Raw genomic sequence first — 6000 nt, 5'->3', positions numbered from 1 at the left:
GCGGGAAGTATTGCCTGGTTGTGCAGGAGCGAGCGGTGGGACTCTTTGCCGGCTTCGAGGCAGTTAAAAGCTCTCACCGTGGGAAAAGGTACTTATCTGTCTGAGCTGATAGGGCGGGAGGGAGGCTGAGGCCGGGGGTGCTGATTGAATGCTAGTGGAGAGACCAGGACGTGGAAGTGGTTTCCTGAGAGCCAGACCGAGACTACACAAGAATCCTGCGTAAAAACCGAGAGAGGACATAAATTAAAAATCAGACATCAGAGCAGAGAGGGGACAATCATGACGGTGGTCATAGCTGAAGGTAAACACCATTATAACCACGCAGAGGGCAATCAAATCAAACCTGGCAGACAGAAGCGCTGAATTCCACCCTGAGGTTCTGTGATTTACTGGAAGTGTTATGAGGTGCATGCAGACTAATTCGGCGGTGGGGCCCTGCAGCGCAGCTCTTATTAACCTTGTGTCCATCAATGTATTTTTGTTTTTTAAGAAAAGGCTCAATATGAAAAAAAATCCTCAATCTTGCAAAAAAAAATGTTAGCGCGAGATGGAAACACCTTTTCAGGTCGCAGAATAATTTCCGATGTAGCGAACGTTTAACTGTCAGCTGTTTCTGCTCCAGAAGAAGAAGAAGAAGATGCTGTTTTTGGAAGTTCAAACATCTCCTCATTGACCTGATGTAACCTTCACATTCGTACATGAAACAAACAGAAGTGTCATATTAGGTTCAGCTAGAGCTCTTTTAATTACATCGTCTTGTTTCATCCTCCTCTTCTGCAATTGGACAATGGTTTTCTAACAGGAGAATTGGCGCCACCTACTGCTCATCTCAATGAACCAGATCCTAATAATTGCATTACAGTAGTAGATAGAAACAAGCATTGATTCTCTTTCTTTTGCAGATTTTCTCCAAATTTGGTTAAGATTTGCGAGACATTTGGATGGAAACTCAGCTTGTAAGTCCACAGAGGCTTTGCACTTTAGGTAGGACTCTTCGTAATACAAAAAAAAAAACTACACACACATTAACATTAGTCACTGTGCTCTTACCATTAGTCAGGACACATTATGTATGCCACTATCTTTTGTATCATTATCCAGGTGGGTGTACAGATATTCAAAAATGGTGACTGGAGACCATTTTCTGACCTCTTGTTTTTGTTAAACCATGTAAAAATTCCAAAAATGTGGCAATGAAAGTTTATTTCTACAAATGTTGGAAAAGTTACACTTCACAGGAAACTAATTACTTCATTACCGTGGCAGATTTGATTACTTGTTTGTCACCTCTATAAATTAAACTTTTCATTAGTAGAAGGCAGAATGTGACATTTCTGCTTTTAAAAGTTAGAGTCTTAATTTAGCGTTGAGCCTATAAATGGGTGACAAGTTTATTAGAAGGTTTTTTTAATTGAATTTAGTAGAAGAAACAGATGTTCAAGGTCACGAACATATTTAATTGTTTAAGTTGTCGACAGAAAATTAAGTGAAACCAACCAACATCAAGGGAGGACTTGGTTATCAGCTGAAGACTGAGATCAGCTGATTATTTGATTCCAGCCTGGTGTGCTCCTCCTTGGTTGGAAAGAAAACCTGCAGCCACACGGCCCTTTATGAAATCAGTTTGACATGCCTGGCCTAAAGTATGTGAACCCCTGACCGTTACACCCATAAGTGACTGTTGAACGTCATTCCAAACCTAATCTGCTGCTAAAAAGGCTTCCAGTAGGATTTTGGATCCTGTCTGCAAGAACTGGAAAGAAGTAGTGAAGTGCAAGTTTAAGGTACTTAACTTGAGTATTTCTATTTTCTGCTGCTTTATACTCCACTACAGTTCAGAGGCAAATATTGTTCTTTTTCTTCCACTGCATCTGCTTGACAACTTTAGCTCCTAGTTACCGTGCAGATTAGTTTAATAATACCAAATATAATCAACAAATAAATTCTAATGTAATATTCAAGATTAAGACAGAGCAGCTATATAAACTATATAGAGTACCTTCCTACCTACCAGCTTCAACATTAAAGTGATGAGCACATTAAGTGTCCAGTGTGGTGGATTTAGTGACATCTAGTGGTGAGGTTGCAGATTGCAAACAGCTGAACACCCTGTGCCTCACCCTCCCCTGCAGTGTGCAATAAAAACTAGTCACTGTAGAAACACAGTGGTGCAATATGGCGGACTCTGTGGAAGGGGACCCGCTCCCTCTGTAGATACAAAAGAGCTCATTCTAAGGTGCTGAAAATGTAGTGAATCTTATTTTCAGGAGATTAGACACAAATATTACTGGTCCTTTAATGCATCATTAATTATAATCCTATAATCTAATACACATTGTTCCGAAATATGCCATCCTGCATAATGAATATGTTTACTTTTGACATTTTAAGTAAATTTCGATGCTAATACTTTTGTATTTTTACTGTACATAAGTAAAAATTGAAATGCATGACTTTTATTTACAACAGAGTATTCCTACACTATGGTATTACTACTTTTACTTAAGTATAAGATCTGAATACTTCTTCCACATCTGCGAAACTCAGAAAGCTACATCTTTATGGACCCTGAACAAACCATGACAAGCAGAATGGATAGATGAATGGATGGATGGATGGATGGATGGATGGATGGATCTCTTTTGCCTCCGCACTTTCTCACATTATACAGCGTCCCCAACCTTTCTCTTCCAGTCCCAACCAAGCCAGAGATGCTATTGGCAGTGTATCAGGTTCAGCTGCACATCTCTTGGCACCCCTTCATCCTCAGGGGTCAAGCAAAGGGAGATACAGAGTGACGGACTGGACCTTTCCTGGGCTGCAAGGTCGGGCAGATGGCAGCGAAATAAACAGGTCAGAAGCCTCCGATGGAATGGACTGAATAAGACAAACTGACCGCGGTGTCGGCTTGGAAAGAGCGGCTTCTGTTCAATCATTCAACCCTGTATCAAGTGCGACATTGTAAAACAAGCAGCCAAATGGCCAACAATGGCTCCGCTGGAGCCCGAATGGCAGTGTTCGCTCAAACAAAGTGGATAATAACTTCCTCTTTCATTGGCAGCGGAGGCCATCATCAGGCAATTTCGCTTTATTCCTGACCAGCTTTAATTATCCTGCAATGAGGCCTGTCATAACCATTACATCATGTAGCAGAGCAGCGTAGCAATCCCAGGGGCAGCATCACTGGCTGAGCCAATGAACTCCCATCTGGTCGTGTAGATGTGACTGATGGCTGAACACAGCGATTTCCTGCAATATGAATCTGCAGACAGGAATCGAAGCCTGTGTGTGTGTGTGTGTGTGCGCTGTGTGACACGTTTCCAAGAGAAATTATAAACAGGGATTGTGAAAATGTTGTTCTCCACACGCAGACATTATGTTTAATAGTGGTATTCTCATCAACCCACGCTTATGGGCTCATTGTGCCAGGCCTGAGCCCACCCAGCATATCTCGCACAGTTTAATCCCACACTGTTTTTCCAGTCCTTTCATTCGCTGCACTGCCGACGTTCTCTCCTCCTCCCCGCCACTTATTGTGCCACGCGCAGAGCATTCCTCTCCTTGTTCAAACACTGCCTCCAGAGTTCCTGCCCTTGTTAAAATACTCCCCTTCTCTTTCACTTTCTCTCTCTCTTTTTTTTTTATTTGCGCCCCAAGCCTGCATGCAGTGCTCCCACCTCTGGAATGCAGAGGCTTCTTTTTCCAAATCCCGCCGAAGAGAAAATGATGCATTGTCTGTCGCTGTTGTTGTCATCACGACTCAAGGACAGCAAAGTTGTTTTGAGGAGGAATTGATTGCAACTCAGCGCTGAAGTTGAGTTCATCATCTTACAGCTCCGTCTTTGTGATGTCTGTCCTTTTCCTCCTTTGTTTCGAGGTGTTTAAAAAAAATCTGCTAATAGACTCTGTTACATGTGTTTAGAAGCAGGGCCATAGCTACCAGTGTCGACACTGAAGGCATCTTCTTTGTGTTTTTTGCTGGAAAACTGGGGGTTTACATGCAACATTTAAATGCACACACGATGGTTGCTTGACAGGCTGATTCCAATATTTTTGCACTGAATATTCTTAAAGAAACAGCTCAATATTTTCAAAAATATGTTTATTCACCTTGTTGCTAGATAGCCCGTAGAATATATGAAGTTACATTCTACATCTAGTTAGCTTAGTTTTGCATGAATAATGGAAACTGGGAAGAAACAAGTCTGGCTCTAGAAATAGTTTAATCATTAAATCACAAATTTTTGTTTTTACACTTTGGGTGTTGTCCACTAGCTGTCCAATTTTTATGCTAAGCTAAGCTAACCACCTCCTGATTCCAGCCTCATATTTAGCATACAGAAAAGAGAGTGGTGTCCTTCTTCTCTCGTTACTCTCAGCTAAAGGGAAATTAAAACTGTTTCCCAAAATGTCAAACTATTCCTTTAAATTTGGCTTCTTTTGGGTCAACAATAACCAAAATAATGGGACTAGGGATAACGATGCCTATATGTTACCTGTTTTTTATACTTGTTTAAAAAAAAATATCAAACTGTACATCTGTACATGAATAAAACATACTCTAAACTTAGAACTGTTTCTAATTTAAATAAGGAAATGTCTGATCAAGAACTAAGGAAACAAGCCTCAGAATCTGATGAAGCAGTATAAACGTTCAGTAACGGACAGTTTTCATTGCTTTCTTCCAGTGGAAACCTTTTTGACTTCTGGCCCCTTGAAATGAAGTAATGTCTACTTTTGATCCCTGATCCCAGGTCAGATTGTTTCCTTTGATGGACTTCTACCAGCCTGGAGGAGATGAGTGGGTCAAGTGGTTCACAAGAAAAGAGCAAATCTCTTAAACAGCATTTTGACAAAATATTCCCAACTCAGTGAATCTTATTGGCTTCATCTTCATCTTTTAAACTTGTTTTTTCCTTCAGCCATGTTGTCTTTCAGCTGTTACTATGTGATCGACTTTCTATCTTTCCAGGCTAACATCATGTGCTGACCAATCAACCAACTCCCACAGTTCTTTTGAGCAAGCTCCTTTTACTCACGAAGGCCATGAGATGTGGATGAAAGCTCCTGAAAAGCTTGCCATGTTGAGATTATGTTGAGTGTCAACCAACTGTCCCCAAGTCAAGAATTAACTTTAGGGTTCAATACATCATTTTAACAGGTGTTTAATTCATCTTGTGACCCCCTCAAATTTATGTCGGGACCTCTTGGAGGGTCCAGAAACCGCTGACTGTCAGTCGTCTGTGCAAGCAGGTTATCACAAACTGTTTTTACGTTTATTGGTAGGTGGCGACCTCCAGCAATTATGACGGGAGCAATGGAGGAAGTCAGGTGACATAGTATAGAGAGCAAGAAAGTCCACACCTGGAGGAAGGTGGGGTAGATGGATGGATCAAATAAACAGGACTTTCACCCAAGAAAACGCCATCACATACATAACAGCAACGTACTTATTTTAACCTGTGATCTCTTCCTCAACTAATCAAGTAGCTTTGGTGCATGATGTACGATGGTTTAGTATAATGAAGGTCCGGTCTAGTTGCTGGCCTTCATATACGTATAGTGGTCATATACGTCGTTTTGGGAGTCATCAACAATGAACCTGCTCAGTCAGGATCCAGTACCTCTCCACCATGTTTTTATATCCGGCTTTGAAACAACATTTAGACCTCTATAATATGAAAAATCCCAATAATTAGGAGGCGGCATTCTAAAATCCTGCCACTGTTTACACAAGTTTGTGAATTTGCTAGAAACATCTTTGAATAAGGCAGAATCAATGACACCAGAAGACGACTCTGTGTGGGAAACAAGTGCACTTATCTCAGCTCATTACTGGAATTTCTCATTTGTTATGAGAAAAACACAATTTTAAGGCTCAAACAGGATTAACTTTCCACAATAGATAACACTGCAATGTAGCGTAGCTATTATCATTGTATATCTGTACAATTACGGCAATAAAGCAGCAAACTATCATTACTGAAAATGAGCTGCGGA

This window comes from Chelmon rostratus, chromosome 22 (genome assembly GCF_017976325.1).
Source record: "Chelmon rostratus isolate fCheRos1 chromosome 22, fCheRos1.pri, whole genome shotgun sequence".
Lineage (NCBI taxonomy): Eukaryota > Metazoa > Chordata > Actinopteri > Chaetodontiformes > Chaetodontidae > Chelmon > Chelmon rostratus.
This window is presented reverse-complemented; position numbering follows the sequence as displayed.